The sequence below is a fragment of the Oryctolagus cuniculus genome, chromosome 5 (assembly GCF_964237555.1).
Source record: "Oryctolagus cuniculus chromosome 5, mOryCun1.1, whole genome shotgun sequence".
NCBI lineage: Eukaryota > Metazoa > Chordata > Mammalia > Lagomorpha > Leporidae > Oryctolagus > Oryctolagus cuniculus.
The window spans coordinates 112,220,966-112,235,848 of NC_091436.1; the positions used below are offsets into that span (position 1 = coordinate 112,220,966).

Sequence of the window (14,883 nt, forward strand, 5' to 3'; positions counted from 1 at the left end):
TGTAAAAGATTTATTATTTTGACAGTCAGAATTACAGAAAGAAGGAGAAAAAGAGAGAAAATCTTCTATTCACTGATTCAGTCCCCAAATGGCTGCAATAGCTGGGGCTGGGTCAGGCCGAGGGCAGGAGCCAGAAATTTCATTTGGGTCTCCCACATGAATGGCAAGGGCCCAAACACCTGGGCCATCTTCCACTGCTTTTCCTAGGCCATTAGCAGGGAGCTGGTTTGGAAGTGGAGCAGCTGGGGCACAAACCACTGGTATTATATTATACACTTCAATAGTCATGATTGGTAAATCCCATGAGCTCTTTCATGTAATCGTTTCATCAACTGATCCATACACATCCCAAAAGCAGGAATGGCTATGTCGATGATTTTGTCACCCCAGTGCCTGGCATTCCATGAACCCTCAAAAGTATTTAGGAGGCTGAACTGATAAGTACTATGACAGATGTATGAAAAAAAGTCCTGGTTTGGCTTCACATTAAACAGATGGTTTGAATCAAATGTAATTCCAACCAAAAAACTTGAAGTCCTCATCTGAAAACTTCATACACATTCTTTCCAGAATGACTTGGCTCCCCGGTTTAGCCTGTACTAAAGCACAAAGTACCTTCTCTGGCAGAACTTCTGTGAATCATCACTGCTTAATTCAGTGCCTGCCCTTGGCATTACTCAGCTGCAGAAAGGCTGCCCCAAGAGGTATTCACCTTTAGATGACTCCATAGCTCCAGGACTCCTGTTCTGCACTGTGTCACTCTTAAAGAGTTCAGAATTTGGTTGCAATGCTTGGTAAATCAAAGTGAGTGTTCATTCTTTCACTGTGCAGGGTGTGTCGCCCTAAAAACCAAAGGCGTGGTATGTTGCCTTACCAAATAAGTATGCTGCTAACATTAAGTCCTGCCAGCTGTCTTTGCCACAGAAGGCAAAGGAACAGGAGGCATTTCCAGCAGGATAGCTCACCCATAAAAGCTAGTACAGAGCTGACCAACCTCTGGTCCATCCACCCTCTGCATTTCACTACCCAGTCGGGGAATTGGCTAGAAAGGAAATCTAAGGAGAGTGCTTCATTTTTCTCCCTCTCCTTTAGACCACTTTTATTAGTCTAGCATGAAAGAGCAAAAGAGCTAAGGAAAAAGTATTCTCTTAAAGATTAGTGCAGCAGGGAGGACTATGCTTCTAACAATGTAAGGGAATTTCAGAAAAGAAAGTTTGTGGAAATGGTGTTAAAAGATGTTTGCTTGCATAGCTTCTTGGCCTTTTGGCTAAGATCAAGTGTAAGATGTTTGCTTTGGGGCAAAAAAAAATTTGAAATCCATGGATTTCAAACTCCAGAAAGTTTATGAGAAAAAAATGTCTATTATTAAAAAAAAACTATGCATGTATTTCAAAAATTTTGGCACAATAAACTTATCTTTTAATTTTGCTGTTCCATGAACTTTTTTAAGTACCCACCTATATCAACATTGTTTGATTTGTTGCAGAAATATTACTTGAGCACCTACTTACTAAGTGCCAAACAATGTTTTCAGTGCTAGAGATACAAGAGTGATGAGAGTCCAAAAGTCTTGCCTTCATAAGCCTTATATTCTTGCAGAGAAAAGAATAATGTGTAAGATAAATATACCCATTACTGTGTTAGATAATATAATGCTAAGTAAAAAAATAAACCAGAGAAGGAAGATGTAAAGTTGTTGATGGATGCATTGAAATTTCAGAAAGGATGATCAGGCAGATTGGCTAAGAATGTGACCATCCAACAGGGAGCAGAAGAAAATTAAGGATTTTATTGTGTACATCTTTTTCAAGCAGATGGAAAGTTTATCATAATTCCCCAGCATTTAAGACATGATATTAGAACAGGAAGAAACAAATCAATGGAATAAAATAAAAAAATCCCACATGCACGAATAGATCTAGCACATGACAAACCAACTCTACAAACACCTCAATAGAGAAAAAATAGACAATTTAAATGGTGCTAGGACAACTGACTACAGATCAAGGAGAACATATGGTATTTGTCTTTTGGGGACTGGCTTATTTCACTTACTAAAATGGTTTACAGTGGCATCCATTTTGTTGCAAACAACAGGATTTAATTTTTTTTTACCACTGAGTAGTATTCCATAGTGTGTATATACAATAATTTCTTTATCCAGTCTTCAGTTGATGGACATGGCTTGATTCCATTTCTTAGCTGTTGTGAATTCCTGCACTTTTTGAAGACCCTTCATATTTTCCATTTCCCTCACCTAAAACCACACTAGTGCTCTCCCCTGCTCTCTGTTCCTGGTTCAAACTGACCTGATAAATGACTACCTGTGCCTCTGGATTCTGGTTAGATTCCAACAATGAGGGAGCCAAAAGGAAATGGGAAGAGAATAATAAAGTGAGATCAACATGTTCATTAGCATAGCTGCCTCTTTACAAGGCTGCCTGTGTCCCTTAACCTGTCATTACTCTTCTCAAGGCAGTCAACTCTTTTATTTTTTAAGATTTTATTTATTTATTTATTTGAGAAGTAGAGTTACAGACAGTGAGAGGGAGAGACAGAGAGAAAGGTCTTTCCATTGGTTCACTCCGCAGATGGCCACAACAGCTGGAGCTGTACCGATCCAAAGCCAGGAACCACTAGAACTGGTGCCCACATAGGATGCCCAAGAGCAGGTGGAGGATTAACCTACTGCACCACGGCACCAGCCCCAAGGCAGCCAACTCTTAAAGACTCTACAGCTCCCTTTCCTACCTTGCAGTTCTAAATAAATCTTCTTAAAAGAGTGAAGTAATATTTTGTTCAGGGATACATTCAGCAGGTAGAAAATGGTCAGATTCAAGAAAATAGCTAACTCCAGGAAAAGGAAGGAAAGAGGGACCCTTCTGTCCTCTTCTGTCCCCCCATTAGACCCAAGACATATCTAATATTGTAACCAATACTGAGATTTCAGAGCCTGGACTGCTGAAGTCTTGGTGTATAGGTTTCCTGAGGAGCAAACGTACTTGTGAAGTCCCCTGCCACTCCTGTCCATGATCCTGGGCAGGAGCTCAACCTGACAACACAGCTCCTCTTCCTTGTCTGTTTCCCTAGTCTCTGGCCCTCTCAAGTGCCAAAACCCAAAGGTCCTTTTCACCAAGCATCATTACCCTCACCTAAACTCTTAGCTTCACTGACCATCAAAATTCACCCCTTGCGGTAACGACCTGGTTGTGGGGGGAGGGGAGGAGGCCACCTGAACTTTATAGGCAGAGTCTGTCCTTCCCAGAAGCTTCTCAGCACCCCAGATATAGCTAGGAGATGGTGGTGTGAAGCAGTTGCATGTACTAGTATAGCCCTCTCATTTGAGGTACGGCAGTGTGGAGCTGAGGCACAGAATCCTAAGGCTAGGTCTGGCGTAGAAAGAAGAGACATGTGCTAGGAACCATATAAATTTTAATACACTATGATTGGTTGAAGTTTTTCCATATGTGTGTGGAGGAGAAGGAAGGTGGGGTGAAATGATTGCTATCCTGAACATAATATCCAGCAAAACTGTTCACTCCTGGTACTATTTATAGATGCAAGAGGCTAAAAAATGAGTATGAAAAAAATCTGACCCAGGTTTATCCATATGGAGATAATTTTTAATACAAGTATTCATGAGTACTGCTTATCATTTATGGATATTATCCTATTCATTTAATTACTCTAGGCAAATTATTCAAACTTGTTGGTGAAATTTGTTTTATTGAAATACTAACTATTCATGCCAACTCAGAGCAACCAAAGATTATAAGAAATATCTATTTTTACTAGCCCTTTAGATTCTGGTCTGGCTAAAAAGCTTATGAGAGCATTTCAGGCATGGAAAGCCAGGACACTGTGGCAAAAAAAAAAAAAAATAAAATAAAATAAATTCCTACATGAAGGATCTCTGTGAGTGAGACCCCAGTGGAAAGAAGTGGCCATGAAAGAAGGATGTACTTTTCTCTGAAGAGAGCGGAGAACTTCCACTTTGCTTTGCTTATGACCTTGTCTAAATACCGATGGAGATTGTGGACTCAAAAGGCTTCCATAGCCTTGGCAGCTCATGTCAAGCACCTCGGGTGATCACTGATGTCATACATAAGAGTGTTAATTGTTAAATTAACAACAGGAGTCACTGTGTACTTACTCCTCTTGCAGGACCTCTGTACTCAGTGAGTTGTACTATGAGAATTAACTGTAAAACTTCTTTTTAAACATTTGTGTGTTTGTGTGTGCATAAATAGTTGAAATCCTTACTTAGTATAGAGTTGGTCTTTTGTGTATAAAGCTAATTGAAAATGAATCTTGGCCGGCAACGCGGCTCAATAGGCTAATCCTCCACCTAGCGGCTCCGGCTAGTCCCAGTCGGGGCGCCGGATTCTGTCCTGGTTGCCCGTCTTCCAGGCCAGTTCTCTGCTGTGGCCCAGGAAGGCAGTGGAGGATGGCCCAAGTGCTTGGGCCCTGCACCCCATGGGAGACCAGGAAAAGCACCTGGCTCCTGCCTTCGGATCAGCGCGGTGCGCCAGCTGCAGCGCGCTGGCCCTGCGGCCATTGGAGGGTGAACCAACGGCAAAGGAAGACCTTTCTCTCTCTCTCTCTCTCTCTCTCTCTCTCTCACTATCCACTCTGTCTGTCCAAAAAAAAAAAAAAATGAATCTTAATGGAGAATGGGACTAGAAATGGAAAAGGGAGAAGGAGGTGGGGTGGGAGTGGAGGTGGGAGGGCGGATAGAGTGGGAAGAATCACTATATTCCTAAAGTTGTATTTATGACATTTGTATTCATTAAATAAAAGGTTTCTTTGGGGAAAAAAAGAAATATTTTTAGTAACCTAATTTGGTGACTAACAATTCAGCCGAATGTCCTTTATTGTTCTTTCTCTGTATAAATTCAAGCTGCACTGGAATCTACTGTTAGACCCATCTACCTAGAACCATTGTATTTGTGTTTAAAGGAATTGAAGAAAGGGAGCCTAAGAATCTAACTAATCAAATAACTGCCTTCAGACACAATTTCTCTCTATGATGTATAGTTGTTGACTTTTTTTCCAGTGCATTGTTTATAGAGACTGCTAAATGGAAACTTCTAAAGGAAAGTGATTAGTTCCCATAAATCCAACTAGATCGTAGCAATATCAGTTCTTCTCTAGGCTCAAACTATTCTGAATATGTGAATCTTTAATTTCTTCTCTGGGTTCAAACTATTCTGAATATTTGCATCTTTAATGTTATTAGACCATGAGCTCCCTAAGATCAGGCAAGTCTATCTCATTCATTTTTGCAACCTTGCCTCAGCCCCAGCCCCTAACATGAAACAGTCACTTCATAGCCATCTGCTGAACTGAATTGAACTTTTTTGTATTTATCCAGAATTCCAGATGGCTCTCAGCTTTATGATGTAATCCTTCACAGAAGATGTGTTTTCACTCTAGATTTTGGCTTTCTCATTGAAATTCCTCATCAAAATATTTTCTCTTGCTTGGCTGATTTTTGGAAACTGAAGTAGGTGTAAATATGATTCTGTTATGATGCCAAGACTTTATTCCAACTTGACTAACTGATTGATAATCATGTCCAAAAGTTAGCATTCTCTGCTAGAAAATGATGTTAGCATTCAGAAAATGGAAATAAAAGAATAAAATAAATCTGTTTTTCTCCAACTAACCTAAACACTTCAGAATTGATGTTGAGGGCTATTCTGCATGCAGAGAGGAAAAAGACCTTCCTGATATGTGTGGAATCAGCTCATCTGTATTTTCCATTTTAAGGGGAAAAAAACCATAACCCATCATTTGGGGCACATTTGGTAAAAACTTCATCCTTCTAGAAAGAACATGATTTTTTTTCCTATGAAGTTAAATATTTTAAGGTCAGTACTCCCAAGAGCAGTGGACTATGCATTTGGTACTCTACCCTAAATGGCCTTCTCTCCTTCTGCTCTTTCTAGACATCTCTGTCCTTACTACACCCCTGGCAACAAGCCCCAAATCACATCCTCCAGCCTGTTTCATAGGAAAAGGCACCTTTTTTTCCTTTTGCTCAATACCACCTCTGCTTCACCCTACCCACACACAAACTCAGGCCACACAAGCAACTCTTAGAACCAAGGTCAGTCTTCCCCAGAGTCCATTTATGAAGAAATTAGGTGGTTTCAGGTTTTCTCCAGTAGAGTGATAGAAGCAGCTGTGTTTCTAAAAATTCTGATTAATGACCTTCAGTGTGGGAATTTTCTGTCTGCTATGTAAACATAATCCAATCTTTTTTATGGTGTACTAAGTCCAGATTTTTCCAATTAGATTTGTTTCCTAATAATAATGATATTGGCATTCGGAGAGCATATTGTAGTTTTAAAAGCAATTTCATTTATATGATCTAACCTAGGATTTCTCCAACAACTGAATCTCTGGGGCCTTTCATTCTACTATGATTTCCATTTTTTTCTTTCCATTTTTCCCTCCCATTTTTATGATGTTTAAAAGGTTTAATAAAAAGCATATCTTGTGTCATCTAGAAGACTGTTATTCCCACATAGTGCCATATGGCTTCAGTGCAAACCATAGCATGTGACACAATCCCATCTGAAATGACACATTTTGGCTTCCTATGTATTGGTAGGCATGTCTAGCTGCTCTTAGATTTGTGGGTTGTAAAGTCAGCCTGTCAACCTGCATCACTATCACCATTGTGGATTTGGAAAATCCAATCTTCAACTTGGATTTTTTCCCCAAACCCTCTAAAAATAAAACTAGCATCTACCTTGCAGTCATAATTTGCAATTGCAAGACATGCTGATGACTAAGCCTTGAGCAGCTGCTGCTGCTGCTGCTGCTTCTTCTTCTTCTTCTTCTTCTTCTTCTTCTTCTTCTTCTTCTTTTGACAGGCAGAGTTAGACAGTGAGAGAGAGACAGAGAGAAAGGTCTTCCTTCCGCTGGTTCACCCCCCAAAATGGCCGTCATGGCTGGCACTGCACCGATCCGAAGCCCGGAGCCGGGCACTTCACCCCCCACCCGGGTCTCTCCCATGCGGGTGCAGGGACCCAAGCACTCGGGCCATCCTCCACTGCCTTCTCAGGGCACAGCAGAGAGCTGGACTGGAAGAGGAGCAACTGGGACAGAATCTGGCACCCCAACTGGGACTAGAACCCAGGGTGCTGGTGCCACAGGAGGAGGATTAGCCTAGTGAGCTGCGGCGCCAGCCAGCCTCTAGTTTCTTAAGATACTTAGTAAGCCAGGATTTGGTTCACTACTATGAAAACAAACCAGTGCAGAAAATGAAGCACTATTTTAACTGAGAATATAATATAGGTGAACTCAAACATGAAAAGATCTCACGGCAGCCAATGTTACAAATGAAACTTCAGTTCACTAAAAAACTAAGATTTTACAATAGTTGCAATAGAGATTTGTGGTCACACAGGAGATTTCATGGAGTTCAAAAGACATACCTGCACCACTTCTTTTTTTTTTTAAGATTTATTTATTTATTTGAAAGTCGGAGTTACATAGAGAGAGAAGGAGATGCAGAGAAAGAGAGAGAGAGAGAGAGAGAGAGAGAGAGAGAGAGGTCTTCCATCCACTAATTCATTCTCCAATTGGTTGCAATGACCGGAGCTGCACTGATCTGAAGCCAGGAGCCAGGAGCTTCTTCCGGGTCTCCCACATGGGTGCAGGGACCCAAGGACTTGGGCTATCTTCTACTGCTTTCCCAGGCCACAGCAGAGAGCTGGACTGGAAGTGGAGTAGCTGGTATTCTAACCGATGACCATATGGGATGCAAGCACTGTAGGTGGAGGCTTTATCCACTACGCCATAGCGCCTGCCCCTGCACCACTTCTAATTCAGCTCCCTTTTAATGCACCTAGGAAAGCAGCAGAAGATGACCCAAGTCCTTGGGCCCCTGCACCCATGTGGAGACCTGGATGGAGTTCCAGGCTCATGGCTTCAGCCTGGCCCAACCAATCCCAGTTGTTGCAGCCATTTGTGTGCAAACTAGCAAATGGAAGATCGATCTCTCTTTCTTTCCTCGCTTCTTCTCTAACTCTGCATTTCAAATAAATTAATAAATCTTTTTAAAGTCTAAAGAACTTGCCCAGCCCATCCAGCCAGTGCTCCATTGGTATCACAAGTATGCTCAGATTTTGTCTTTGAATTTACTGACTTGCAGCAGTGTACCATAGTGTACGTATAAGTAAGTATACCATGAAGGATTTTTGGTTGGATTTTCTGTATTTTGACAGTGAACAATTAAATTGCTTGGCTCATCAATTAATCATAATGTCAAAAACAAATTTATCTGTTAAAATCTAAATAAATAAATAACCAGTTATAGTAATGACAATGACTCAAATAATAACCCACTGCACTCAGAATTAAAAATATTAAGTAAAAAGTGACTAAATTTTTCTATTATTTAACTCAACCTATGCTCTTCAATTTCACCAAAATGTCTTCCAGTAAATTTAGTTAATACCATTTGTTGTGTATTACTTTTATAATTTTATTGTATTGAATAAATAAACACATTTAGCTGTTATTTTACTATCATAAAACAACAATTACATAAGAATGATGTATATATCAACTCTGGGTAACATCAATAATTTTCTTCTCTCTCTTTAAGAACCCTACAGTACTGAAGTTGGAGAATTACCAGTCTAAAAATAAAATAGATTAACAGTAAACTTTTTGATTTATAATAATATTTACTGAATAAATTCTATAGAGTAACTTAAAATGCCACTTGATAAATGTATACATTTTATTAAAGTATCTTCTTTTAAAAATCTATTATTACTTTCTTTTTCAAAAATTATTTTATTTGAATTACTGGGATTTTTTTGACTGAGTTCTTTAAACAAAGCACTGGTTTAGGGATAGAAGTACCAAGACTTTGGAGTGTTTATTCTGTGTAGAATAAACAATGTTGTTCTTTAAAAGCACTCTTCCAAGTGGTTCACAGTTGTTTAGAACATCCATTAACCCTAATAGAGATATAAAATATTAAGGAAGAAAAATATGCTTTAGTAATTGTGCTTTTGAAAAATGAACACAGTACCATCATAGTTAAGACATATCTCTTAACTATTTATAGATAACCAAGCAAGAATCTTCATATCACTGTTAGACATAAGATTTTTATTATACTAACAAATTCAACAGCTATCTTGAAATCAAGGAAACACAGAGGAAAATACTGGGGAAAAAGCTGAGAAATAAAAAACATTTGCTAAGTATTCCAGTGTGTACTTAAGTGGAGTACTTAAGATTCAAGAGTTAAGTAACATGGAATAATTTACATATATATTCATATATATTCACATGTTTGTATTTAAACTGTTTGTTATTCTCAGCCTAAAAGGCCCAGGTAAGGCAATGTTTCAGATTTGGTGGCTCAAATTTGGAAGTGAAACCATTTCAAATTTGGAAACAAGAATCATGTGACCCATAAGGGTGAGATCAAAAGTTCTGTCTTAGCCGTGGAGCTCCCTGCCCATAACTGAGAATGTCTTCCAATGTCTCTGTCCTGAGGGCATGCCATGGAGACAACAAAAAGCCAAAACTAACCGCACCTGCATTGGGATTCAGTCTTCATCCCATCCTGAGTAGTGCTCATGTGAGGAAATCAGGCTGTGACTTGTCAGGCTTTCTCCACTCTTTCCTTAAGACTAGTCACTTCAAATCATCAGGTGAGAAGGTTCCAGGGCTATTTCTGCCATTCTGAAGACATGCCTGACAATAATATGTGCTCAGGCCAACCTGAGTTTCAGCTCTGGCAGCAGTCTTTAAAGAGTGGGGAAAGGGTAATCAAATTCAGAAGAGAAAGGACCCTATCCATACAAAGTACTAAGTCCACAGTATCCTATGTATAGTGTAGTCAGATCTTCTGTTTTTTTCAACAAAGGTCTTTACACACAAAAAGTGACTGAAGTATTATGTTCCGTCTAAAAACAGACAATTATTTGTCCAAAATCCCCTCTGTCACACCCACACCAACAGTAGGATAGCAATTGCGACTGGCAACCCTTCCCACTCAGTTTTGATGAGGGAAGCTCTTTGAATCAAGACACTTACACTTCAATAAAGATCAGTACCTTGTGCAAGGAGAGGCAGAGAGCAGCCAGGAAAGGGTCCTCTTCCACGCTACTGCTTCCCTTGGGGCAAAGCTGGAAAGAACCAAATAAATGGATGTCAGCATAGGCAGGGGGACTAGTGCTTGACATGGCAGAACCTGAACAATGCTGGTAGGAAAAACAGTGATCTGAGTTAAATTAAGACTTCTCGGAGAGATGAATGGTTGTAGTTGAGGAATGTGCTCATTTATTAAGTCTACTAATAAAGAAATCAATACTTCATTACTCTTAATAATTGAAAAGTTTGAATTTAAACTTGAAGAAACACATGAGGCCACACTCTAGGGACTGAAGCACATCCATTGCTCAGTGCTCAGACTGCCCAATACACACACACACACACACACACATACTAGGACAGCAATAGAGGTCAAGTACATCCACCTTTCAAAGGGGTGGAAGTTTCTCAAGAGGGGCTGATGTTGCTGAAACAAGATATTTGAAGCTGCAGATTTATTTATTTATTTTTTATTTGTGAGGATGGGAAAAGTACAGATGCAAATTGAAGGGCAGGAAAAATAAGGCCCAAGTCCAGGAAGCATCTGTAGGACTTGGCTCCTGATGCAAGGAAAGTCCACGTTGGTTGAAACGTCAAAATTTGTCCCTCCTGTATTGTAAATTTCATTTGAAATTGTGATAATAATTCAGTAAATAATCTCATATATAAATTATTAGGATGAACAGCATGATAAATGAGGTGGCAGGGTCAGGGAAGGTTCTGTTCCATCTCCCTCCCTCCAGCCCCCAGGCAGAGAATGGACACTAAAATTTCCATGGATTTGCCAAGCAAAGCTTAGCAGAAGATAAATGCGTACATGTTGTATGACCACCTTCACTGACTACAAAATAAACCAAACCCCTTTGATCTTGGGCAGAAACTGAACATCTCTCCAACATTCTGCTGTTCCTTTAAAAGTACTCATGGTTTGGGTAAGATCACTGAATATAAATCAAAGACCATGGGAGAGGAGAAGTGGAAAATAGATCCTGAGCTATTGAAGTGTAAGAATATCCTGGCTCATCTTCTGTCTCCCACAGCTCCTGAGTTTAATTATAAAGATTCAGGGTCAATTCTTCATTGGACTCAAAGAGAAATGTTTATCGATCCATTCATTTATTGATTTCATTTAACAAAAATGTGTTATATGCCATTTTAGTCTGTTTTGTGCTGCTACAACAGAATGTATGATATTAGAGTAGTTTATAATGAACACAAATTCATTGGCTCACAGTTCTGGAGGCTGGGAAATCTAACATCGAGGTGCTGGCATCTGACAAGGGACTTCTTGATGAGTTGTAATGTGGAGGATGCTGGGAAGGAGAGAGGGAAAAAGAGAGAGACAATGGAGGAAACCCACTCCCACAATAACGGCTTTAGTCCATTAAACACCTGTAAAGGTCTCACTGCCCACCACCATCACCCTGGCAACTAAATACCGCTGTACATCTTGGAGGCGACAAACATAGCAGATGCCAAGCATGGGATAAGCCAAGATAGGATACAAAGAGCTCAGGAAGTTATGCCCTTGAATATTTTAGTCTAGGACAATGATGCACAAACACCAGTGCTAGAAGCATTTCTTCTTTGTGGGCAGTCTGCAGCAAAAATGAGAAAAAGAAGGCTCATGTGATGTGGGAATGTAAGCCAATGCAAGGTTGGGCAGGGTTATTTTTTCATTCTGATAGTATGTCTGTCCATATTTTTTTCTGTAAAAAATGTACTTCTTCTTATGAACTGGTAGAGAAGGGCTATTTGCTTTATAGTATTAATTTGAAAATTTTATGTCAGTTTAATCAATTTTTAGGTTTCTTTTAAAGATTATTTATTTATTTGAAAGGCAGAGAGTTAAAGAGAGGCAGAGGCAGAGAGAGAGAGAGAGAAGTCTTCCATCTGCTGGTTCACTCCCCAGATGGCCACAATGGCCAGAGCTGGGCTGGTCCAAAGCCAGGAGCCAGAAGTTTCTTCCAGGTCTCCCACAGGGGTGCAGAGGCTCAAGCACTTGGGCCATCTTCTACTGCTTTCCAGGCTGAAGCAGAGAGTGGATCAGAAATGGAGCAGCTGGGACTTGAACCAGCACACATATGGAATGCTGGCACTGCAGACAGTAGCTTTACACACTATGCCACAGCACTGGCCCCAGATTTTTCCATTTTACAATATTGTAATATTTGAGAATTATTCATCAAGATAACACAGGTTTGTGGGGAGCAGGGCCCAGCTCCCACAACATGGCGCTGAGAGGGAGTAAACAAGTTCTACACGGCGGCTTCGGCTGCTTCATCAGTTTGACTAATGAGTTGCAGGAGCTGACCCAACCTCTGATTGGAGGAGAACAGCGTGCTCAGCACGTGGGCAGCAGAGCACAGATTGGTGGGAGAGGACTCGCGGCGCGGGGGATTCGCTTATGCGCCGCGAGGCACCGCAGACATCTCACACCACGTGCAGAAAGAATAACAAGAATGCGGACACACACCAAGTGGAATACGGTTAGAATGCAGTTAGGGGAGCCAGCGCCGCGGCTCACTAGGCTAATCCTCCACCTAGCGGCGCCGGCACACCAGGTTCTAGTCCCGGTAGGGGCTCCGGATTCTGTCCTAGTTGCTCCTCTTCCAGTCTAGCTCTCTGCTGTGGCCTGGGAGGGCAGTGGAGGATGGCCTGAGTACTTGGGCCCTGCACCCCATGGGAGACCAGGAGAAGTACCTGGCTCCTGGCTCCTGCCATCGGATCAGCGCGGCGGCCATTGGAGGGTGAACCAACGGCAAAAGGAAGACCTTTCTCTCTGTCTCTCTCTCTCACTGTCCACTCTGCCTGTCAAAAAAAAAAAAAAAAAAAAAAAAAAAAAAAAAAAGTGAAAAGAATGCAGTTAGCACAGGAGCAAACTTGAGCGCACAACGCAGAGTCATTCACTTAAACAACAGCATCCGGTCCGGTGTCATTCTCCCGCGAGCCCGCGGAGGAGTGACACAGGTTAAAGCCTAAATAAAACCTATCAATTGATGGGGCCAGGGAACATATATATGTGTGTGTGTGTGTGTGTGTATGTAAAAGTGTTTTCAAATTACCAATTTTGTTGTAAATAAATTGTTTTGTAAAACATATTTCATGTTCACTGATTCAGAAAGTTAGAGGTCTACTAAAAGAAAAAGAAGTACTTGTTTATCTTTCAATTGTTACCTCTTAATAATGCGAATTCTGATTTTTGCCTCAATTCCCTAGTAGGTCAAAGAGTGTTAGTCTTTATCACACATGTGTTTCACCTTGGTATAATCCTGTGTCTGGAAGGTCCTATAGAAGGTCTCTTTAGGACATTCTATAATAGAGGTTGAACAGGTCAGAGTTACTTGAGGGCTTGTTCAGATATCTTAAATAGATGAAGTTTTATAATTCTATCACATAAAGAGCAATGAACATTTATTGCATTTATGAAATAATTGGTGCATAATTTAAATTCACATTTTTCATTTGAATGTACAAATGACTCTTCTTGACCCATCAGCAGGAAGACTGTGTTCTGTGTTCTCTTTCTAGTACTGGTGAGGAATATCCACTAGATAATTCAGGTCCTTATTTTCTTGATGCTTTTATAAAATGAATATTAGAGTTGGAATTCTATCTGTAGTCATCTAATAGAAGGATTCTAACTATCTCTAGTGACACAAAACTTTTTTCATTAATTTTCATTTTCCTTGACTCAAATATACCCAAAGTATCCTGAATAGTGCAAAATCAAAAACACACACTACTGCAGTTACATTTCCTTAAGACTCTAAAGTCTTGTACTACTTTGCTATTTTTGTTTTATAGATTTTAAGCTATTCTGAAATTAAAAGTTCATTTTAAAAAGTTAGCATTTCTATATTACCTTTCAATATATAAAGGATTTCATTATCTCATTATAATTCCCTCTCCTCCCCTCCCCTCCCTTTCCCAAACACACACAGACACACACACACACACACACAGAGAGAGAGAGAGAGAGAGAGAGAGAGAGAGAGAATGAACTCAGGCATAGAGAGAATCATCCACATACGGCTAGTAAGTACAAAGGGAGGATGCAAACCCATGCCTTCTGACTCCATCCCCAAGCCAGAAATAGTGTAAAGAGGGAAACATCAGGGCTACTGGCAAATGGGAGATGGGAGAATAGGGTGGAGAAGGGAAAGGACACAGGGAGGAGGATGAAGACTCAAAATGACTTAGGTTTGGTTTGGTTTTTGTTTTTTTGCTATACCTGTGCTCTACTCTAAAACGCAGTTTTTCTTTATATTATTTTATTTTTCTGTATCAGATTTGTTTGGCTTCGACAGTCATCTTGCACAAATGAAAATAATTTAAAACAGCAATTTTTACTGCTTAAAGGAAGTAAATGCTTCTCATAACTCAAGGAGAGACAGGAATGAAGGAGAACCCACGACTTTCATGCAATTTTGTGGCTATGAAAGCTTTGTTCTCCAGTGTGACATTTAACCCCCTCGCATACACATTTGACCACGGCACTGCTTTCCATGGTCATCTCCCTTGTCACCTTGCGTGTTCCTCAAACCACCCAGGACCTTCCACTCTGCATCTTTGGTCTTGCTGTGCCCTAAACCCAGAATACAAGCCCGAAAATTGATATATATTTGAAACTGATATCTCATATTTTGTGCGTTTTACTTTTTTCACTTTGAAGTAATTTTAGGCATATCAAAAACTGAAAAGTATACCAAAAATTTCCTGTTAGTCTTCATCAGTCCTCAAAGACATTGC

The 14,883-nt window shown here is 40.3% G+C and overlaps 1 protein-coding gene across 1 annotated transcript in view; it reads right to left on the reverse strand.

Moving 5' to 3' along the window:
- Positions 1 to 14,883, reverse strand: part of PRIM2 (DNA primase subunit 2) — a 365,751-nt gene that overhangs the window by 303,259 nt on the left and 47,609 nt on the right. Inside the window, exons 2-3 of the mRNA XM_051854615.2 lie at positions 11,364 to 11,444; positions 10,095 to 10,166 (exon numbers count right to left, since the gene is read on the reverse strand). The gene's annotated coding sequence lies outside the window, so the exon portion shown is untranslated. The remainder of the gene's footprint in view (positions 1 to 10,094; positions 10,167 to 11,363; positions 11,445 to 14,883) is intronic.